This window comes from Pongo abelii, chromosome 18 (genome assembly GCF_028885655.2).
Source record: "Pongo abelii isolate AG06213 chromosome 18, NHGRI_mPonAbe1-v2.0_pri, whole genome shotgun sequence".
Lineage (NCBI taxonomy): Eukaryota > Metazoa > Chordata > Mammalia > Primates > Hominidae > Pongo > Pongo abelii.
The window spans coordinates 30547057-30571236 of NC_072003.2; the positions used below are offsets into that span (position 1 = coordinate 30547057).

The 24180-nt window shown below is 41.8% G+C and overlaps 1 protein-coding gene across 1 annotated transcript in view; it reads left to right on the top strand.

Annotated features, from left to right (window-relative positions):
- The first annotated feature begins 207 nt into the window (after positions 1-207).
- The window catches only part of IL21R (interleukin 21 receptor), a 50456-nt gene continuing 26483 nt past the window's right edge, over positions 208-24180 (top strand). Inside the window, exon 1 of the mRNA XM_063717222.1 lies at positions 208-652. The gene's annotated coding sequence lies outside the window, so the exon portion shown is untranslated. The remainder of the gene's footprint in view (positions 653-24180) is intronic.

Below are 24180 nucleotides of genomic sequence, written 5' to 3' on the forward strand. Positions count from 1 at the left end.
TGGGGATGATGTCACAGGTCCCTAAGAGGGAAGCGTCAATCCGATGGCCTCAAATGTCTTACTTGCAGGTGACCTTTGGTGACAGTGGGTGCCTGCTGTGGGGCCGGGCCCCCTCCCACCTCTTTCTCACTCCCTCCCAGGAGGAGCCCAGCTGCGGGTGGGCGGGGCTGGCGGGGAGCGGCTCACCACATCCTCCTCTTCCTCCCCACTCTGCACATGCGGCTGGGTGGCAGCCAGCGGCCTCGGACAGACCCACTGGCGTCTCTCTGCTGAGTGACTGTAAGCTTGGCGTCTGGCCCTCTGCCTGCCTCTCCCTGAGTGTGACTGACAGCCACGCAGCTGTGTCTGTCTGTCTGCGGCCCGTGCATCCCTGCTGCGGCCGCCTGGTACCTGCCTTGCTGTCCCCTTCCTCTGTCTGCTGCTCTGTGGGACACCTGCCTGGAGGCCCAGCTGCCCATCATCGGAGTGACAGGTCTTATGACAGCCTGATTGGTGACTCGGGCTGGGTGTGGATTCTCACCCCAGGCCTCTGCCTGCTTTCTCAGACCCTCATCTGTCACCCCCACGCTGAACCCAGCTGCCACCCCCAGAAGCCCATCAGATTGCCCCCAGCACACGGAATGGATTTCTGAGAAAGAAGCCGAAACAGAAGGTAATTCTAGCCCTGGTTTTCTGCTGGGACCAGGGTGCCTTCTCTGCCCAGGAGAGACTGTTCCCTGCCTGCTGCATCTAGTGTCACAGTGGGAGGCCTCGGAGGACTGTGCCCAAGTCACAATTGGGGACACTGAGGCAAAGGAGGTTCATGCAGTGAGGCTGGGCAGAATTGAGGTTGGGGTCTCTTGTTCAGCACAGCTTAGGGGCCTGGCAGCAGGGATGTGGCTGAGACGACCCTCTGTCTTGAAAACCAGCCTCCAAAAGGTAGCGGGCCGGGGAAGGAAAGCCAGTTTCAAGCCAAACATAACATGTCAATCACCCGATTCTGGGCGGCTGAGCCGGGAGGTGACGGGCATGGGTGTAGAGCCTGATGGGACCCATTCGGTGTCAATTTCTATGTCTTACCACCTTAATTCCACCCAGTCATTCAAAACAAGGGCTGGTGTGCCCATTTCGCAGATGAGGCAATGAGGCTGCGAGAGGTAGAGTGATTTTCCCTCGGTGACTCAACTGGGACATAGCAGGTCGGGCAGTCAAGCCAGGTGACCCCATGAGCTGTTGCTGCATCTTTCTCATGAAGCACGGGGAATGGGTCAGATGGTAAGAGGCCAACCCAGTTCCCTGTGCATGTGGAGGAGAGAAGGGTGGGGAGGTCTGTGGAGGCTGAGCCTTGAAGGATGCGAAAGGAAGAAACATTCCTGGTGGAGGAGCCCTGGGGAGCGGGAACTTAGGACTTGCCGCAGGAATGACGTCTCTGCTCAGTGAAGGCAGAAGACCAGGTGCGGGGCATTCAGAGCCAGGAGGCTGCTGCGAGGAGGACATCTGTGATTCCCTGCGGGGAGAGTGGGGCTTTCAGAAGCACATGGTGGAGTCGGGGAAAACCTGCCAGGTCAAAACCCGGCCACTCGCCTTCCTTACTCGGTGAACTTGGGCAAGTCTCTCTGCTTCTAGCCTCGAGAAGCCATGGTTTTCTCATCTATGAAATGGAGACCAAGGTACCTCCATCCTTGTGGAGCTAGTTGTGGGGACCTCAGGGCAGAACAGGGTGAAAGCTGTGCTCCTAATTGGCCCTTTTCCTTTGAGGAAGAGAGTTTGTGGCATGAGAAGCTTTGAGCCCATGGGTACAGGCCCGACTCCAAGAGTGACAGAGGGTGAGGGACACACTCAGGCTGCTGTGGTCCTGCCTGGCCAGCCACCTGGCTCTGGTCCCCCCAGTGCCAACTCACCATGTTGTAGGCACTTAAGGGTCTCCCATAGTCCTCAATAGGTGAAGCGGGCAGCCTCATTCAGCCCATTTCACAGATGACAAGAGTGAGGCTTAGTGGGGACAACCTTGCCCCAGGTTAACTGTGACCAGATGACATGGAGCTGGGATTGGATGCCAGTCTGTAGGACAAGGCCACCACCTGCTAGATAAAATAACATGAAAACAAGACTCGTGGTCCTGGGTAGCTTCTGGGAAGCAGCATTGGATGGAGATGGCTGAGTATTCATTCCCACGAGGACGGGCAACCCCCAGAGGAGAGGCCCTGCTCACCTGCTCCCCACCATGGGCTCAGCGATGCCCCTGTCCTGCCCGCTCCTCTGCCAGGAGGGTGTCCGGATCCTTACTCAGTCCCACAATGGAGGTAGCTAAGAGCCTTTGTGATAGGAGGTGGCAGAATCCAGGACCAGGAGAGGTGGGGAGAGCAAGGCAAAGACAGCTCTGAGCTCAGACTGCAGGCTCCCACTGCCCAGAGATCCTGGCTTCAGGCCAGGAGAAGAAACTGCGAGGTGGGGGTTAGAGCAAGTAAGGGGCTTGTGGGCAGTAGAGTAGGGGGTGGATACCAGAGGAGGAGGCCCATTCAAGAGAAAGCCAGACACCAGAAGTTCTGGGAGGAACTCACCTCTTTGTAGCATCAGGACAACCCGGGTGCCTGATAAATAAATGAATGAAAGGAATGGGGTATCCGTTCCTTTCACAGCCAGAGAGGGAAGCTAGCGCCTTCAGTGTCCTCACAGGCAGGCACAGGGGCCTTCTCCACACAACTAGGAGAGGGTGCCCACGGTTAGATGGGGGCACTGGAACTGGCTTCCCAGCACACCACACCTTGTGACTTTGAGCTGTGGAACCGGCCAGACCTGGGTTCAAGTCCCAGCTCCACTGCTTAGTACCTGTGTGACCTTGAGGAAGTCACTTAACCTCTCTGCAGCTCAGTTGCTGCATCTCTAAGAGTGGGAATAGGAATAAGAATGCCTGTCTTAGGTCTGTGGTGAGGATTTACTCAACCTATTCTTTATTGAACATCTACCGTGGCCCAGGCACCTCTCTAGGTCCTGAAGCTCTGGGATACACAGAGAGAGCCAGTGTGATGAGGAAGGCAAAAGAGCTGGGCACAGATGGCTCATGAGAAGTGCCCGCTATCATGTTTTACTTTTTTATTTTTTTTTATCTTTTGAGACAGAGTCTTGCCCAGGCTGGAGTGCAGTGGCGCAATCTCAACTTACTGCAGCCTCCATCTCCCAGGTTCAAGCGATTCTCCTGCCTCAGCCTCCCGAGTAGCTGGGACTACAGGCACCTGCCACCACACCTGGCTAATTTTTGTATTTTTAGTGGAGATGGGGTTTCACCATGTTGGCCAGGCTGGTCTTGAACTCCTGGGCTCAAGTGATCTGCCTGCCTCAGCCTCTCAAAGTGCCGGGATTACAGGCATGAGCCACCGTGACTGGCCTATGTTTTACTTTAAATATGTAAGAGCTCTTTGCTTTTAGCATGAAAATACAGATAAAAAATAAAATAATAAATATTATTGGTCATATTGGCATATATGAGACCTCAATAAATAAGAGCTCTTATGATGATTCTGCTTCCCCCCTTTTACAGTTGGGGAAACTGAGGTTCAGAGCGGGTGGGGGTTTTTCTAGGGTCACTCAGGGAACTGTCTAGAAGGGAGCAGTGAAAAGAGGGGAACAGACGCTTCCTCCAGGAAGAGGGTCTTCTCACCCTCGCAGCCCCTTCCTCACATGCCCTCCTTGCCTGCCCTCCGGAGCCCCTGGACACATGAAGGGGAGGGGGAGGGGGCAATGAGAGGAACCCACCCCCACCCCTGGCTCACAGGTGCCACCGCCCCCACTCCCTGCCCTGGCCCCAGGCCAAAGGGACTTTTCATGACAGCTCAAATGAGACCTCTGAGTAAACTTGGAACTTCTGAAACGACCTGAGAATATTCCCCGGGCTGGGGGGCAGGGGCCCCAAGGAGGGCCCCCGACTGCCCAGGACATCTGCATCAGCAACCCAGCCTGCTGGTCTCTGCAGCCCACAGGAAGGATCTGGCCACCCTGACCCCCGCCCTGAATTTTCCCCAGGGAGTTGGGGCAAGTGCACCAGCCCGGCTCCTAGCCCAGGCCCCTGCCATCCCCCACTATGTGAACAGGACAAGGCCCTGGGCCTCTCTGGGCCTCCTTTCCCCATCTGCCAAGCGGGCTTGACTAGGACGAGGGCTTGCCAACTTTCCCCAGAGTGAATCAGTAACACCAGTCAACTTTGGCCAGGGCCAGGGCGGGCTGATAGGGGCTGCTGGGAACTGAGAGGAGAGAGAGGGTGGGTGGTCAGCTCGGCTCCATCTCGTGGCATAGTTCAAAGCCTCCTTTCACTGCTCTACAAGCGGCCCTTCCTGGGCTGGAGGAAATGGAGCTGGAGTGAGATCTGGCTGCAGAGGCTGAGAGGTTGCAAGGTTTGGGCAAGGCTGCAGAGGATGGCAGGGCTTGCAGGGAGATAGAGGTTGCACAGGCAGCGGGGATGGGGAGTGGGGGGTGCGGGTGCTAGGACCGGGACCTCATGCTCCACAGCTAGGAGAGGTTGCACAGGCTGGAAGAAGTGCCAGGATGGAAAGATTGCTGGAGCTAATAGAGATTTGCTGCCTGGCTAGGAGAGAGAGATAGGCTGAGAGGTTGCACAGCCTCAGAGGCTGCACAAGCTGGGGAGGGGAAGGCCCTTCCTCTCACCTTCATCTTCTACTAATTAAGCTGTAAGCCTGAGGTCCCCAACATACCTGCCTTCAGACACCCATAACCCACCCCTTGCCACTGGTGAAAAAAAAAAAAAGATGAAAAGCAACTAACACTAACCACACACCTAACACTAACCACACGAACCTGCCTCACACTCCTCATCCAGGCTAAGCCTGCTGCCCCCATTCCACAGATGAGGAAAGCTGAGGCTCAAAGAAAGGCAGAGATACAGCCAAGTTCCCACTGTGAGTGAGTGACAGAGTCTCCTTTCTGACCCAGGGCCACTGGGCTAGTTCTTCTCCAGCCTGAGAACTCACTGAGATGAGAATTTGCTGTGTGACCCTGGGCAGCCCACTGTCCTTCTCTGAAAGTTCGTTGTTACTAATCTGATGACATTAGTCATGATTATTCACACTCTGGGAGCAGAAGGTGTTGCCTGAGGTGTTTGGGGGAAGTTTCTGGGGACAGTGAGGAAGGTAATGAGGAAACCAGGACCTCTTAGGGGCTGTCTCAATTTTTAGCCTCACTCATTCATTCACTTAACATTCTTCTCAGCTACTTATTGGGCACCTACAGGTCCCCTTCTCTGCACTAGGGATAATGTGCTGAACAAAATAGGCCAATTACCCAGCCTCTGGGAGCTCATGCTTCAGTACAGAAACAAGTTACAAACACATACATAGAGACATTTACAAAACTATTCCTCATATTACACCTGCTATGAAGGAGACAAACTAGGGGATGTGGGGTACAGAGATCTGTGGCGTAGACCCAGTTCAGACAGGGTGGATGGCCTCTTTGAAGAGGCAACACTGAACTTGAAACCTGAGGATGAGAAGGGAAAGAAGCTGGGGGAAAAGCATTCTAGGCGGAGGAAAAGGCATGTGCAAAGGCCCTGATGCAGGAAAAAAAGGTTGAAGCATTAAAGCTTTTATCCTCAGCCAGGTGTGGTGGCTCATGCCTGTAATCCCAGCATTTTGGGAGGCCAAGGAGGGTGGATCACCTGAGGTCAGGAGTTTGAGATCAGCCTGACCAACATGGTGAAACTCTGTCTCTACTAAAAATACAAAGTTAGCCAAGCTTGGTAGCCCATGCCTGTAATCCCAGCTACTTGGGAGGTTGAGGCAGGAGACTCACTTGAACCCGGGAGGCGGAGGTTGCAGTGAGCCAAGATTGTGCCACTGCACTCCAGCGTGGGCAACAGAGCGAGACTCCATCTCAAAAACAAAACAAAACAAACAACAACAACAACAAAAAAGTATCCTCACCAAATACATAAGGCTCTCAATCCCCTAAGCTCCAGAAAAACGGGTCAAAAACGGTAAGATTTAACTTTGGAGTGTACGGTCTACATAGGTCTTAACATTGAGGATAATGTTTGTTCACAATTCATTCCCATAGAAAGCATTCTCTTTAATTTAGTCACTCGTGTAGCAAATGTTTTGAGCACCCACTGTAGGCACTGGTTAGTCACTGGGGATTCAGCAGTAACAAAGAAACACACTGTCCCTGCCTAGATGGTGCCCAGAATATAGATGAAAACACCATGAGCTATGTACTGTGTGGAGGGTGGACCCCAGAGGAAGGAGTGACTCATGCTCTTTGGAGAGGTCAAAGATTGACAGAGGAGCTGCCATTTGAATGGGACTTTGAAGACTGAGTAGGAGGCCAACAGTCAGTCAAAAAGGGCAGATAGTTTCCGTGGCTAAAACAGCACATGCACAGGTGAGCAAGCCAGGTGAATGGAGCATGTTGGTGAGGCTATCAGTGGTCTGATGAGCCTGAAGTCCAGTATGAATACTGAGGGCTAGATCCTGAAATGCCTTGAATACCAGACAAGGAATTTGGGGTTTTTCTCTTGTGGACAACAGAGAGCCATGGAATGACATGGTTGGAGTAAGAATGGAGATGGAGGAACCACAGCTCTATAGCTATAGCAGGAAGGTCAGAGAGGAGGACCAGCAGGAGAGCAGGTGGGCAAAAGTCCTTGAAGACCCTGGATAACTTTAGGAGTTCTTTCTTCTGTGTTCCCTCTCGGGAAGTCCCTCTGCCTTAACACTTCCTCTTCTGGTGACCTGTTGGCTCCTGTTTCTGGCACTTCTGGGGAGTCCCTCTTCACCCACCTCATTTCTTTGTGATCCCTATGGGAAATAGGGCCATTTTACTTTTACCACACTCCCCACCTTTCACTTTCAGCCCCATGTCCCCACCTGGGTCACATTGCAGAGAATGGCCGACTTGAGGAACTAGATGGATCCCATTCCTCAATCACGTGGCAGAAAAAAGATACAGGGAAACCAAGAACTTGGGTTCTTTCCAGTGTGGGGAGGTTGTAAATAATGGCTGCTATGAACATGCTGGTACATGTCTGCTTGTGCACATATGCTTGCATTTCTCTTTGGTTATATAACTTGGAAATGGAAATGTTGAGTCTCTGCTCAGCAGAAGTTTTCCAAAGTGGTTGTGTCAATTTACACTCTTGCCAGAATATTGAGTAGAGACAGAGAGTTTAGTTATTCTGTATCCTTTCCAGCACTTGGAATTGTTTGTGTTTATTTCTCTCTCTCTCCATATATATATAAATAAATTATATATATTTATTATATATAATTTATATTTTATAAATATATATATTTATAAATAAATATTTTTATATTTATATTTTATTATAAATTTACATATATATATAATTCTTTCCCTCTTCCTCTTTCAGTTTCTTTTCCATTCTCTTAATGGAAACTTTTGATCAATAAAAAATCTTAATTTTAATGAAGTTTATTTATAAGTCTTTCTTTATGACCAGAACTTTCTATGTGCCGTTTAAGAAGTGTTGCCTGCAATAAAGTGATAAAAATATTATTCTGTGTTTTCTTCTAGATGATTTACTGTTTTACCTTTCACATTTAGGTCTACAGTCTATCTGTAGTTTATTTTTCTGCATGGTGTGAGGTAGGGGTCAAGGTTTACTTTTTCCATATGAATATTCAATTAATATACCATCATTTAGGAAAACATCATGTTTTCTCTCCACTGCCTTGCACTGGTGACTTACTGAAAATCAAGTGGTTGAATACATGAGTTTATTTCTACTGTTTCTGTTCTTTTCCATTGGTTAGTTTGTTTTTCCTTGCAACAATGCCATACTTTCTAAATTACTTTATAAATCTTGACATTCTTCTTCAAAATTTTCTAAACTATTTTCAGTCCTTTGTATTCCTATATAAATTTTAGAACTATCTTGTCAATTTCCACCAAAGAAAATCTTGCTGGGGATTTTTTTCTTGAAACTTTGGATTTTACTGAAACTTTAGTTCAATTTGGGGGGGACTAGCATCCTTAAAATATTAAATTTTCCAATTCATGAACATAGTATGTACCACCACTTATTTATGTTTTCTCTAATTTTTCTTAGTAATGTCTTGTAGGTTTCTGTGTAGAAGTCTTGTACATCAACCAGGTGCACTGGCTGACACCTGTAATCCCAGCACTTTGGGAGGCCAAGGTGGGTGGATCTCTTGAGGTCAGGAGTTCAAGACCAGCCTGGCCAATGTGGTGAAACCCTGTCTCCACTAAAAATACAAAAATTAGCTGAGTGTGGTGGTGCATGCTTGTAATCCCAGCTACTCGGGAGGCTGAGGCAGGAGAATTGCTTGAACCCAGGAGGCGGAGGTTGCAGTGAGCAGAGACTGTGCCTCTAGTGACAGAGCTGAGTGACAGAGCAAGACTCCATCTCAAAAAAAAAAAAAAAAAAAGTCTTGTACATCTTTCATTACATTTCTTCTTGGATATTTGATTTTTTGATGCTGATGTAAATGGCATAATTTTAAAATTTCTTGACTGTTTGTAGTGTACAGAAATATAATGAGTTTTTATACTTTAGAACTTTATTAACACTTTTTAAAGCTAAAGTTCCAGATGTAAAAAGAAATAGCTATCAAACCCAGCCCACTTCAACTGACCACCAGTTGAGGGCTGCCTGCCTTTCTTTGCTTTTGTAATGTTTATGGATCTTTTCCTCTGCTAATCTAACAAGAGAGGGTATTGTAGTGCAAAGTATAGTGTCCCAGGTTTGGATTTTATTAACCAGTAGATCTTTTTTACCCTTAACAATTTTTAGATGTACAGTACAATATTGTAAACTGTATGCACATTGGTTTACAAGAGATCTCTAGAACTTTTTCCTATTGTATGGGTGAAACTCTATACCCATTGAAAAACAACTCTTCCTTTCTCCCTCCCCCAGTCCCTGGCAATCAGCATTCCACTTTCTGTTTCTATGAGATTGATTACTTTACATACATCATATAAGTGATACAATGCAGTATTTGTTTTTTTGCAATTGGTTTATTTCACTTAGCAGAATGTCCTCAAGAAGCATCCATGTCATAACATATGACAGGACTTCCTCCTTTTTAAAGGCTGAATAATATTCCATTATGTATGTACTACATTTTCTTTATCCATTCACCTATCAATAAATTTAGGTTACTTGCTCATCTTAGCTATTGTAAATAATGCTGCAGAAACAGGTTTGCAAATATTTCTTTGAGATGCTGTTTTTATTTCTCTTGGATATATGTCTGGTATTTCTATTTTTTTAATTTAAAAAAATTTAAAAAGTTTTGCATCATTTTACAATCCCACTAAAAGTGCACAAGGGTTTCAATTCTCTACATCTTCACCACCACTTGTTCTTTTCTTTTTTTAAATAATGACCATCCTAACAAGTGCAAGATGATATCTCATTGTAGTTTTAATTTGTATTTCCCTGATGATTAGTGATGTTGAGCATCTTTTCATATGCTTAATGGCCATTTGCTGATCTTCTTTGGGGAAATGTCTATTCATATCCTTTGTCCATTTTTTTTTTTTTTTGAGACAGAGTCTTGCTCTGTCACCCAGGCTGGAGTGCAGTGGTGTGATCTTGGCTCACTGCAACCTCCGCCTCCCAGGTTCAAGCAATTCTCCTGCCTCAGCCTCCTGGGTAACTGGAATAACAGGTGCCTGCCACCATGCCTGCCTAATTTTTGTATTTGTTAGTAGAGATGGGATTTTGCCATGTTGGCCAGGCTGGTCTTGAACTCCTGACCTCAGGTGATTCGCCCACCTTGGCCTCCCAAAATGCTGGGATTACAGGTGTGAGCCACCACACCTGGCCATTTTTAAATTGAGTTATTTGGTTTTGTGTTGTTATTGAGTTGTAGGAGTTCTTTGTATATTCTAGATATTAACCCCATATCTCTTTTATGGCTTGCAAATATTTTGTCCCATTCTATAGGTTGCCTTTTGATTCCGCTGATTATTTCCTCTGCTGAACAGAAGTTTTAAAATTTGATGTAGTCTCATATGTCTATTTTTACTTTTGTTGCCTGTGCTTTTGTTATCATATACAAGAAATCGTTGCCCATTCCAATTTCACGAAGATTTTCCCATATGTTTTCTTCTAGGAGTTTTATAGTTTCGGGTCTTATGTTTAGGTCTTTAATACATTTTGAGTTAATGTTTGCATATGGAGTAAAATAAGGATCCAACATCATTCTTTTGCATATGGATATTTGGTTCTTCCAGCACTATTTCCTTGAATAAACTTCCTTTCCCCTCTTGTATAGACTTAATGCCTTTGTAGATCATTTGACTATATACACAAGGGTTTATTTCTGGGCTCTCTATTCTGTTCCATTGGTCTGTATATCTATCTTTATGCCAGTACCATACTATATTGATTACTGTAGCTTTTTAATACATTTTGAAATCAGGAAATGTGAGGCCTCCAGCTTTCTTCTCCTCCTTCTCCTTCTTCTTCTTTTTTTTAGAGTGTTATTTCTCAAGATTATTTTGGCTATTTAGGGTCCCTTGAACTTCCATATGAATTTTAGGATGAATTCTTTTTTTATTTCTGCAAAAACTGTCATTGAGATTTTGATAGGGTTTATATTAAATTCAGTTTTCTGTGAGTAGTATTGACATCTTAACAATATTAAATCTTCCAATCCATGATCATGGGATGTCTTTTCACTTATCTGTGTTCTTTAATTTCCTTCAAAAATGTTTTATACAAGTCTTCTCCTCCTTGGCTAAGTTTATTCCTAAGTACTTTTTTTGATGCTATTGTAAATGAAATTTTTTGCTTAAGTTTCTTTTTGGATTGTCCATTGTTAATGTAAAAAAATGCAACTGAGTTTTGAGTGTTGACTTTGTATCCTGCAACTTTGCTTAATTCACGTATTAGTTCTAACCATTTTTTTTTAATATTTAGGGTTTCCTACATATAAAATCATGTAATCTGCGAACAGAGATAATTGTATTTCTTTCTTTCCAATTTAGATACCTTTTATTTCTTTTTCTTGCCTAATTGCTCTGGCTAGAACTTCCAGTTGAATAGAAATGGCAAGTGTGGGCATCCATGCCTTGTTCCTGATCTTAGAGGAAAAGCTTTCAGTTTTTTACTGTTGAATATATTCACTGTGGGCTTTTTATATATAACCTTTGTTATGTTGAGGTAATTTATTTCTATTTCTAGTTCCTTGAATGTTTTCTTTATCATGAAAGAGTATTGAATTTTTTCAAATACTTTTTCTGCATCAGGTGAGATGACCATGTGATTTTTGTCCTTTGTTGTGTTAATTTCATGTATTACATTTATCTGATTTTTGTAACTATCCTTGAATTCTGCAGATAAATCCTACTTGGTCATGGTGTATAGCCTTTTAATGTGTTGTTAAATTTGGTTTGCTAGCATTTTGTTGAGGATTTTTGCATCAGTATTCATCAAGAGTACTGGTCTATAGTTTTGTTTTCTTGCATCTTTGTCTGGCTTTGGTACTGGGGCATCATAAAATGAGTTTGGAAGTATTCCCTTCTGTTCAATTTTTTGGAAGTGTTAGGGATGAATTGGTGTTGATTCTTTAAATATTTGGTAGCATTCTCTAGTGAAGCCATTTGGTCTTGGGCTTTTTTTTTTTTTTTCTAGGAGGTTTTTGATTACTGATTCAATCTCCTTTCTAGTTTAGGTCTGCTTAGATTTTCTATTTTGTCATGATTCAGTCTGGGTAGGTTGTATATGTCTAGGAATTTATTAATTTATTTGAAGTATCCAACTTGTTGGCATATAGTTGTTCATAGTAGTCTCTTAGAATCCTTTTTATCTCTGTGACATAGTTACAGTGTCTCCTCTTTCATTTCTGATTTTAGCTAATTTGAGTCTTCTCTCTTTTTTTCTTAGTTTAACTAAGGGTTTGTCAATTTTGCTGATTGTTAGAAATACAATAGATTTTTATATTGATCTCATCTTCAGCTTCTTTGTTTAACAATTATTATTCTAATAGTTTATTTGTTGAGTATCGTGGACTTTTCTGGTTCCCCAATTCTTACATAACTTAAACACATAGTTTTCTAATCTTTATAAATTAAAATTTTCTTATTGTTGCCTTATTATGTTAATTAGCACCTCTAGTATAATGTTTTTGTTTTTGCCTTGACCTCAGTGAGGAAGTGTTCAATATTTCACAATTAAGGATAATGTTAGCTATGTATAGTGTGTGCGTGTGTGTGTGTGTATGTGTGTGATCTTAATTAGATTAAAGAAGACTCCTCTATTTCTGCTTTCCTGACAGGTTTTAAAAATCATGAATGGGTGTTGCAATTTATTAAATGTGTTTTCTGAACTTATTAAATGATAATATAAATTTTCTTCTTTATTGAGTTAATGTGGTGAAATTGATTATGGTTTCTAAATGTCATACTAATCTTACATTCCTGAAATAAACCAATATGATAATAATATGTTATCTATTTTTATACATATTATTAGATTTGACTTGTTAATATTTTGTTTCAGATATTTTGTAGATTATTTATGGGAAAGATTGACCTGTAATTCTACTTTCCTTTAATGTCAAGTTTTGGTATTAAGACTGCCTTTTATTTTAGACATCAATGAAAGCACTGATGTGTCTGGGATTATCTCTACCATCGTGCTATTTGTTTTCTTTTTTGACCTATCTATTCTTCCTTCTTTGTTCTAGTTTTTAGAAAATCAAGTTTTAAAAATTATTATTCCATTTTTCTTATTAGTTTGTTCATTGTACTTTCTTTTATATTCTTTTTGTGCTTATCTTAGAGATTACAACATGCATACTTATTATTATTAGGATCTACCTAATATGAATTCTTCCAAAAGTTCATGGAAAATTCAAATTATGAAAAAACTATGCATGAAGTTCAAACTTTTTTCTGCACCAGAATAAACTTGTTCTAACTTGCTATAACATGTCTGAACAAGATCTAGTTTGAGGCACTGAGAAGGATAAGGCGTCTGTTTGCAAAAAAGCCCCTATCATTGCAACATGAATTCTGCTAAAATTGAAGCAGGAACAAATATCGAATTTATGGTGCAACAAGGGTGAAAGAATGGCGAAATCAATGATGAAGATGAAGCCCTCCGTGGCTGATCATCCACATCAATTTGTTAGGAAAAAATTCATCTTGTTCATGCCCTAATTGAAGAGGACCAACGATTAACAGCCCAAACAATAGCCAACACCATAGACATCTTAGTTTAGGTTACACAATTCTAACCAAAAAATTAAAGTTGAGCAAACTTCCCACTTACTGGGTGCCAAACCACTGTGCCCAGATCAGCTGCAGACAACAGCAGAAACCTCCATGCAAATTTTAAACTAAAAGGATCAAGATTCAGAAGCATTTCCTCACATAATTGTAACAGGAGATTAAACATGGCTTTACCAGTTCATCCTGAAGACAAAGCAGTGGCTCCAAAGAGGTAGACGAGGTTCAGTCAAGGCAAAAGCAGACCAGTCAAGAAAAGCAAAGATCATGGCAACAGGTTGTTGGGATGCTCAAGGCATTTTGCTTGTTGACTTTCTGGACAGCCAAAGAATGATAACATCTGCTTATCATGAGAGTGTTTTGGGGAAATTAGCCAGAGCTGTAGCAGAAAAGTGCGCAGGAAAGCTTCACCAGAGAATCCTCCACCATAGCAATGCTCCTGCTCATTCTTCTCATCAAATAAGGGCAATTTTACAGTTTCCATGAGAAATCAGGCATCCACCTTAAAGTCCTGTTTGGCTCCTTCTGACTTCTTTTTGTCTCCTAATCTTAAGCAGTCTTTAATGATCACCCATTTTTCTTTAGTTAATTATGTAAAAAAGGCTGCATTGATATGGTTACATTCCCAGGACCCCCCAGTTCTTTGGAGATGGACTATGTGCCTGGTATCATCACTTACAAAAGTGCCTTGACCTTGACTGAATTTATGTTGAGAAATAAAGTTTATTTTTTAATTGTTATCTTTAATTCCATGTTTCCATGAGCTTTTTGGAGTCCTCTTGTACAATTTGAAGTCCTCTTGTACAAAGTCCTCTTTAACTTTATTCACTTCTTCTTACCTTTGGGGTTTCATGGTCATGTATTTTAATTCCGCATATAGTTTACATCATTAGTATGTTAAGAAATTAAAAATCATAATAATTCACTTATTTATTTATTTATTTATTTAGAGACAGACCCTCACTTTCTCACCCAGGCTAGAGTTGCAGCTCACTGCAAGCTCCACCTTCCAGATTCAAGTGATTCTCCTGCCTCTGCCTCCCTAGTAGCCTGCACTACATGTGTGCGCCACCACACCCGGCTAAGTTTTTGTATTTTTAGTAGAGACTGGGTTTTGCCATGTTGTCCAGGCTGATCTCGAACTCCTGACCTCAGGTGATCCACCCACCTAGGCCTCCCAGAGTGTTGGGATTACAGGCGTGAACCACCACGCCCAGTCTAATTCATATATTTAGAGTACTTTCTGTTGCTCTTCATTTCACCCTACGGTAACTTGCTTCCCATCTGGAATTATTTTTCTTTTACCTGAAAAACTCACTGTTTTATATCTCTTGATGCAGGTCTATCAATGACAAAATCTCTTACTTATTTTTGTCTGAAAAAAAATCCTTATTTTGCCTTCATTTCAAAAATCTGTATTTCAGATGTAATTCACAAAACTGAAAATGTACTCTTAAGATGTGCAATTCAACAAAGTTGTGCAGTCATCACCACTAATTCTATATTTTCATCACTCCAAAAACAAACCTACACACATTGCTGTTACTCTCTCTCTATCCCCCGGCTCCTCAGCCTCAGCTCCTGGCAACCACTAACCTACTTTCTGTCTCTATGGATCTGCCAATGCTGGACATTTCATACATAAAGAGTCATACAATGTGAGGCCTTTTGTGTCTGGTGTCTTCACTTTAGCATGAATTTTTAAAGTTCATCCATTTTGTAGCACGTATCAGTAGTTCATTCCCTTATATGGCTAAATAATATTCTACCGCATGGATATACTACATTTCTTTATCCATTCACCAGTTGATAGAAATTTTGCTTGTTTCCAGTTTTTTGGTATTATGAATAATGTTGCTGTGAACATTTGTGTACAACGGTTTGTAAATTTCTTTCTGGACTTATATCCGCAATTGTTTTCTTTCCTTTTTCTTTTTTTTGAGACAGGGTCACACTCTGTCACCCAGGCTGGAGTGCAATGGTGTGAAAATAGCTCACTGTAGCCTCAAACTCTTGGGCTCAAGTGATCCGCCCACCTTAGCCTCCTGAGTATCTGGGGCCGCAGGTGCATACCACCATGCCCAGAAAATGTTTTAATTTTAACTTTTGTAGAGATGAGGTCTTGCCATGTTACCCAGGCTAGTCTCAAACTCCTGGGCTCAAGCAACCCTCCCGCCTTGGCCTCCCAGTATGCTGGGATTACAGGCATGAGCTGCTGCATCTGGTCAATCCTTTTCACTACCTACCTAGGTGTGAAATTTCTTGGTCATATGGAAACAGTCACACATTGCCTAATGACGAGGATACATTCTGAGAAATGTGTCATTAGGTAATTTTGTCATTGTGTGAACATCATAGCGTGTACTTACACAAACCTAGATGGTATAGCCTACTACACACCTGGGCTGTATCTTACAGCCTATTGCTAATTGGCTACAAACCTGCACAGCATGATACGGTACTGAATACTGTAGGCAACTGTAACACAATTGTAAGTATTTGTGTATCTAAACATAGAAAAGGTACAGTGAAAACATGATATAAAATATGAAAAAACGGCACACTGGTGTAGGGCACTTACCATGAATGGAGTTTGCAGGATTCGAAGTTGCTCTGGGTGTCAGTGAGTAAGTGCTGAGGGAATGTGAAGGCCCAGGACATTGCTGTACACTCCTGTAAACTTTATCAACACTGAACTCTTGGGCTACTCTAAATTTATTTGAATTTTTAAAATAATAAATTAACTTTAGCTTACTGTAACATTTTTCCTTCATTTTATTTTATTTTTTGAGACAGAGTCTCACTCTATCACCCAGGCTGGAGTGCAGTGTCGCGATCTCAGCTCACTGCAATCTCCGCCTCCCAGGTTCAGGCAATTCTCCTGCCTCAGCCTCCCGAGTAGCTGGGACTACAGGTGTGCGCCACCACGCCCAGCTAATTTTTTTGTATTTTTAGTAGAGACGGGGTTTCACCATGTTAGCCAGGGTAGTCTTGATCTCCTGACCTCATGAACCACCCGCCTTGGCTTCCCAAAGTGCTGGGATTACAGGCGTGAGCCACTGAGCCCGGCCAACATTTTTCCTTTATAAACATTTTAACTTTTTAAAACTTTTTGAATAACACTTTTGTAATAACAGTTATCTTATTGTAATAACACTTAAGTGTTTTCGTGCACTCTTGTACTAACACTTAAGACACAAACACATTATACAGCTATACAAAATATTTTTTCTTTATATTCTTATTCTAAAAGCCTTTTTATATATTGTATTTTAAAATTTTTTATTTTTTATTTTTTTACTTAAAAATTTTTTTTTTTGTTAAAACCTAAGACACGCCAGGCATGGTGGCTCACGCCTGTAATCCCAGCACTTTGGGAGGCCAAAGAGGGTGGATCACCTGCAATCAGGAATTCGAGACCAGCCTGGCCAACATGGTGAAAGCCCTGTCTCTACTAAAAATACAAAATTGGCCAAGAATGGTGGCGGGCGCCTGTAATCCCAGCTGCTTGGGAGGCTGAGGCGGGAGAATCACTTGAACCCAGGAAAACCGAGACCACGCCATTGCACTCCAGCCTGGGCAACGAGAGCAAAACTCCATCTCAAAAAAACCCAGAAAACAAAAAATCTAAGACACAAGCAGACACATTAGCCTGGGCCTACACAGGGTCAAGATCATCAGTATGACTGTCTTCCACCTCCACATTTTGTCCCACTGGAAGGTCTTCAGTGGCAAAAACACACATGGAGCTGGCATCTCCTGTGATAATGATGCCTTCTTCTGGAATCCATCCTGAAGGACCTGCCTGAGGCTGTTTTGCAGTTAACATTTTTGTTTGTTTTTAAGAGTCTTGCTCTGTCACCCAGGCTGGAGTGCAGTGGCACAATCTTGGCTCACTGCAGCCTCCACCTCCTGGGTTCATGCGATTCTTGTGCCTCAGTCTCACGAATAGCTGGAATTACAAGCACACACTACCGTGCCTGGCTAATTTTTGTATTTTTAGTAGAGACGGGGTTTCACCATGTTGGCCAGGCTGGTTTCCAACTCCTGACCTCAAGTGATCTGCCTGCCTCAGCCTCCCAAAGTGCTGGGATTACAGGCGTGAGCCACTGTGCCCCTCCCACATTTTTTTTTTAATAAGTATAAGGAGTACACCCTAAAATAGTGGTTTAAGATATAGTACAGTAAATACATACACCAGTAACATAGCTTATTATTATTATTATTATCAAGCATTATGTGCAATACATAATTGTAAATGCTATCCCTTTTTTTTTTTTTTTTTTGAGACGATGTCTCACTCTGTTGTCCAGGCTGGAGTGCAGTGGTGCAATCTTGGCTCACTGCCACCTCTGCCTCCCCATTCAAGTGATTCTCCTGCCTCAGCCTCCTGAGTAGCTGGGACTACAGGCATGTGTCACCACGCCTGGCTAATTTTTTTGTGTTTTTAGTTGAAACGGGGTTTCACTATGTTTGTCACACTGGTCTTGAACTCCTGACCTCAAATGATCTGCCTGCCTCGGCCTCCCAAAGTGCTGGGATTACAGGCGTGAGCCACTGCACCTAGCCCTGCATATGCTATACTTTTATATGACTGGCAGTGCGGTAAATTTGTTTCCACCAGCATCATCACAGCCCGTGAGTAAAGTGTTGTGTTATGACATCACTAGACAATAGGAATTATTCACCTTCATTATAGTCCTATGGGCCCGCCTATGTATATGCAGTCTGTCATTGACTGAAATGTCATTATGTAGCACGTGACTGTATTTAACATTTCGAGGAACTGCAAAACTGTTTTCCATAGTGGCTGCACCATTTTACATTCTCACCCTCCGCCCCCTCATTCACACTTGTGATTGATTATTATTATTACCGTCCTAATGCATGTGAAGTGGTATCTCATTATGTTCTTGATTTGCATCTCTCTAGAGAGTAATGTCAATGGCCACCTTTTCATGTGTTTGTTGTTTGGATATCTTCTTTGGAGAAACGTCTATTCAAACCTTTTGCCCATTTTAAATTTTAATTCTTGTCTTTTAGATCTTGAGTTGCGACAGTTCTTTGTATATTCTAAATACCAGACCTTTAACAAATACATGATTTGCAAATGCTTTTTTCCCATGCTGTATGGTTATAGTTTTACTTTCTTGATAGTATCTTTTGAAGCGCAAACATTTCAAATTTTGATGCAGTTTAATAGATCTATTTTTCTTTGTTTACTTATGCTTTTGTGTCATATTTAAGAAACCATTATTGTCTCATACAAGGTCATGAAGATTTACACCTAGGTTTTATTCTAAGAGTTTAATAGTTTTACTTTTTACATCTAGTCTTTAATCTATTTTGAGTAAATTTTTGTATATGGTGTGAAGTAGAAATCTAGCTTCATTATATTGCATTGTGGATATCGATTTGTGTGGTATCATTTGTTTTAAAGACTATTCTTTCCCCCCATTGAATTGTTTTGGCACCCTCATCAAGAATCAGTTAAACATAAATGTATGCACTTATTTCTGAACCCGCAGTTCAATCCCATTGATCTATATGTACGTCTATGTGTCAGTACCACAGTGTTGATAGGTGTAGCTTTGTAGTAAGCTTTGAAATAAGGAAGTTTGACTCCTCCAACTGTGTTCTTTCTCAAAATCTTTTTGGCTATTCTAGTCCCTTACATTTCTCTATAAATTTTAGGACTAGTTTGTCAATTTCTGCAAACAAACAAACAAAAAAAAGAGCCAGCTGCAATTTTTATAGAGATTACTTTGAATGTGTAGATCAATTTGAGGCATCATCTTGATAACATTAAGTTTTCCAATCTATGAACATGGTATATCCTCCATTTATTTAAGTTTTCTATAATTTATTTCAATAACATTTGTAGGTTTTATTGCACAAGTCTCACACTAATAAATGAATTCATCTCATAACATAACTAAAGAATTTTGTTAAATTTACTTTAACCATTTTATTCTGTTTTGTATTATTGTAAATGAAATCACTTTCTTAATTTCATCTTCAGATTATTTATTGCCAGTGTGTATAAAATATCATTATTTGTGTCTATTGATCTTATATTCTACAACTAGGCTAAATTTGTTTATTAGCTCTAATTGGTTTTTGTTTGTTTTAGGTGTAAATTTCTTTAGTTTTGTATATACAAGATCATATTATCTGCAAAGAGAAATGGTTTACTTCTTCCTTTCCAGTCTGAATGTCTTTTATTTCTTTTCCTTACCTAATTGCCTTGGCTAGAATCTCTAGTAAAATGTTTTATAAAAGTCACAAGAGTGGGCATACTTGTCTTGTTCATGATCTTAGGAGCAAAGCTTTCATTTCTTTACCATTAAGTATGATGTTAACTGTAATATTTTTATAGCTCTCCGTATCATATTGACGTTGCCTTTATTTTTTAAGAGTTTTTTTCTGGATATAAGATTCTAAGTTGGCTTTTGAAATTTCAGCATTGAAAGAAGTTGTTCCATTGTCTGCTGTCTTCCATCATTTTGTTAAAAAGTCAGCTGCCAGTCTTATTGTTTCTTCCTTGAAGGTGAAGTATCTTTTTTTTCTGCATACTGCGTATCTTTGTCTTTTATTTTTTAAAATAGTTTTTCTATGATATGCCTAGATGTGGTTTTCTTTGTATTTATCCTATTTGTGGTTTGTAGAGCTATTTAAATCTGTGGCTTAATGTCTTTTGTTGGTTTGGAAAAAAATTTTAAGATCACTGCTATTTCTTCTTACTTGTTTTCTCTCTCTTCTGCTTCTTAATTGCAAGTGCATGTATGTTAGATCTTTTCACAATGTCTTCTATGTCTCTTTTGCTCTTTTCTGTATTTTTTAACTTTTTTTCTCTGCATGCTTCAATCTTGGTATTTTCTATTGACCAATCTTCCAGTTTACTAATCCTCTCTTCTGATGTTGCTAGTATGTTGCCAAATCCATCTCTTCAGTTCTTATAAACTTCAGTTATATTTTTCAGTTCTAGGATTTCTACTTTTTAAATAGGTTCCAAATTTCTGGTAGAATTTTTGAACACATTAATCATAGTTATTTTAAATCATGTCTGATAATGCCATTTTCCAATTCACCTATGTAACTGTTTCTATTGTCTATTTTATCTTCATTGTTGATCATTTGATACTGCTTTTTGGTTTACCTTGTAATTTTAACTGAAAGTTGGACATTATGTATAAAAAGTATAGAGGCTTTGGATGAAGCTAACTTTTTCTAGATCGATTTAAATTTTCTTCTAGCAGACATATAGCATATAAGCAGATTACAGCTTGATGCAGTCAAGAATGAACTATTTCTAATTTTTCCTTATTCCCAAGGAATAGTATTTTCTAAATAACTGGGTACTCACCAGGACCCATCTTTTTTTTGCCAGGCCCTGAACTCTAATTCTTCCCTCAGCTTGTAAAACTGTGAAAATTCCTTCTTAGTTTTCCCACCTATTAGCAGGTGTTTTTTGCTAAGTTTCTTGTCATGCTACTTATTTTCAATGACTTGGCACATGATTTGAGGGGAAATTGCTTGCAGAATTTCAATGCATTTTTCATCTCTTAAGTACTATATAACTTGGCCCTCTTTTGTGCAGTTTTTTTTTCCTGCTTATTAGTTGCCCTCAGTGGGAGAATTAATCTGACAACAGCTACTTCATTATAGCCAGAAGTGGAAGTCCCTCATCCATATTTTATTTTACAAAACTAAGCCTCACTTACATTTAAAATGTTATCAAATAGTTTGAACATACAAAAGGGCATAAAATATAATCCACACCCATGATAGCTTCACTGAGCTTTACCAAACTGTTGAGACCCTTGAACATTCCTCCTTCTCACACCCCCTCCTTTTCCACACTATTCAAAATTTGATGTTATTGTCCCCATGAATTTTTAAATATTTTTATGATGGATATGCTTACCTAAACAATATATAGGATGATTTTGTATGGTTTTCAGTGTGGTGTAGATGATGTTATTATGCTTATGCTGTTCTCTAACTTCCTTTTTTCACTCCAAATTTTGTTTGTGAGAGTCATTCACTTTGTTGTGTGTGGCTGTAAATGATTCATGTTTACACTGAGTGACAGTATTGAGATTTATTTTTTCACTCTCCTGATGGCTATTTAGATTGTTTCCAATTTTTCACTATTAAAATCAATGCTGCTATAGACATGTAGGAAGAATTTCTTTGCCAGTTTACATAAGAGTGAAGTTCCTGGGTTTTAGGTAGGGCTTGTGTTTGCTTTTATTAGGTCAGGCCAAACTTTTTACCAGACCAGTTGTAATAATTTACGTTTCCTCTGGCTATAAATGAGAGTTCCTATTATATCATATCCTGAGCAACATGTGATGTCATCAGACTTTCAGTTTTTGCCAATCTGACAAAATTAAAATGGTATGTCATTGTGGTTTTTCTTTGTATTTCTTTTCTCTTCTTTTTCTTTTTTTTGAGATGGAGTCTCGCTCTGTCACCCAGGCTGGAGTGCAGTGGCGCAATCTCGGCTCACTGCAACCTCCACCTCCCGGGTTCAAGCAATTCTCCTGCCTCAGCCTCCAGAGTAGCTGGGATTACAGGTGCGCACCACCACGCCTGGCTAATTTTTGTGTTTTTAGTAGAGATGGGTTTCACTGTGTTGGCCAGGCTGGTCTCGAACTCCTGACCTCAGGTGATCCACCCACCTCGGCCTCCCAAAGTGCTGGGATCACAGGCGTGAGTCACCACGTCAACCATGAAGTTAAGCACCTTATATTCTCCAGAGCACTCACTTCAATCTAATTTCCTGCCCCAAGCTTCTCCATTTCCCCAGAATCTCCTGAAATTTGGTCAACTTTTAGTGTGAATTACAGCAACTCCAGGAAACATTTCTCAGCACTGAAACTGGTGGATAAACACACCTACAGGACTTCAAATTCGATGACGCTTCTAATGCTCATGACAAACCTACAGCAAAGATTGATGACCTCCATTTTATAGATGAGAAAACAGAGACTCTGAGGGGTTAGAGTACTTGCCCGAAGACACACAGCTGGGACCTGGCACACTCCAAGTCAGGTGCACTTCATTCCTCTGTAGGAGACTGCAGAGGTTGGGTGCTGCAGCGGTGTGTCAGGCCATTCTTGCATTGCCATAAAGCAATACCTGAGACTGGGTAATTTATAAAGAAAAGAGGTTTAATTGGCTGATGGTTCTGCAGGCTGTATAAGCATGCTGCCAGCATCTCCTCGGCTTCTGGTAAGGAGGCCCTCAGGGAGCCTTTACTCAAGGCTGAAGGTGAAGCAGGAGCAGACACATCACATAGCGAGAGCTGGAGCAAAAGAGAAGGGGGAGGCGCCATACACTTCTAAACAATTAGATCTCAGGTGAACTCGTTCATCACCAAGCGGATGGCGCTAAGCCATTCATGGGAAATCCGCTCCCATGATCCAGTCACCCTCCCACCAGGTCCCACCTCCAACATTGGGGATGACATTTCAACATGAGATTTGGGTGGGACAAATATCCAAACCATATCAAGGGGCTCCTGTAGCAGGAAGCCTCCTAAGACACCTGTCCTTGCAGGAAACACACATGGTGGCCTGATCTGTATCTGAGGATAAGGTGCTGTTGCCCTCAGGGTCACCCTGCGTGCAAAGATCCAAAAGGGGATGGATTCGGGGCAGAGAAGGCAGTGGAATTAGGGTAGGCCCCACGTGGTGCTGTGGGAGCATGAGGAGGGAGTGATGGAGAAAGACTGTGTTTTTAAGCTGATGTTTCCCAGAAGTGAGCAGTTTATTTTAAACCGTGTTAAATATCCCTGGATCCCCTAGTGAAAGCGTTAGGCCCTTTCATCACTTGCCCTGCTGATGGAGGAGGCAAGACTCTCGATTTGATGCTATCGCGTCTTAAACACTACTCTCTCTCTCTCTTTTTTTTTTTTTTTTTTTTTGAGATAGATGTCTTGCTCTGTTGCCCAGGCTGGAGTACAGTGGTGTAATCTCTGCTCACTGCAACCTCCGCCTCTTCCTGGGTTCAAGCAATTCTCCTGTCTTAGCCTCCCGAGTAGCTGGGATTATAGGCACACACCATCACACCTGGCTAATTTTTGTATTTTTAGTAGAGATGGGGTTTTGCCGTGTTGGCCAGGCTGGTCTCGAACTCCTGACCTCAAATGATCCTCCCACCTCGGCCTCCCAAACTGCTGGGATTACAGGCATGAGCCAGTGTGCCCCGCCTCCCTTTCTTGACTTTAAACAAAGACAAACCACATCTCCAGCTTCTAGGACTCTCAGGCAGGCAGTAGCATCTCACTAAAATTAAATTACTGCCTTTGTTTTTCTTGTATTTAGTTTTTATGTTTTATTGTACTTAGTTTTATGGTAAGTTGATTGTTTTGTTTAAGTAACACTTATATAATATCTACTATATGCCAGGCACTGTTCTAAATGCTTTATAAATGTTGACTAATTCAATTCTCCCAAAGACCTATGAGGCAGGTGCTGTGATTATCATTACTCCCATTTTACAGATGAGGTCCAGAAAGGTTAAGCAAACTGCCCAAGGCCACAAAGCCTATAAGTGGCAGAGCTGGGATTTGAACTGAGACCGGCCAGCTCCATAGTCTGTGTCTTAACCAGCATGGCACACACTGCCTATTTCATGACAGTTATCTGCTGATGGTCATGATATAATATTTTTGAGACATGTTTATTGGAGTAAAAAATAGGAGGCAAGGCAAAGATCAATAGTAAGTGGATAATTAATAGTAGCACCAGTAAAAACCTCAAACACAATAGGCTAGTGGCAGGAGTTCTGGAACACTCCAGTGTGGCTGCAGGGATACAGCACGTGGACCATGAAAGTTGAGTTGAGAGGATGGGAGGGGAAAGGTGTTGGAGGGCAGGAGTCTGCTCCAGCAGAGGCAAAGATGCATGACGAAGCCTGGGCTGCTGGGGAGACGATGAGTAATTCATAGCAGTCAGC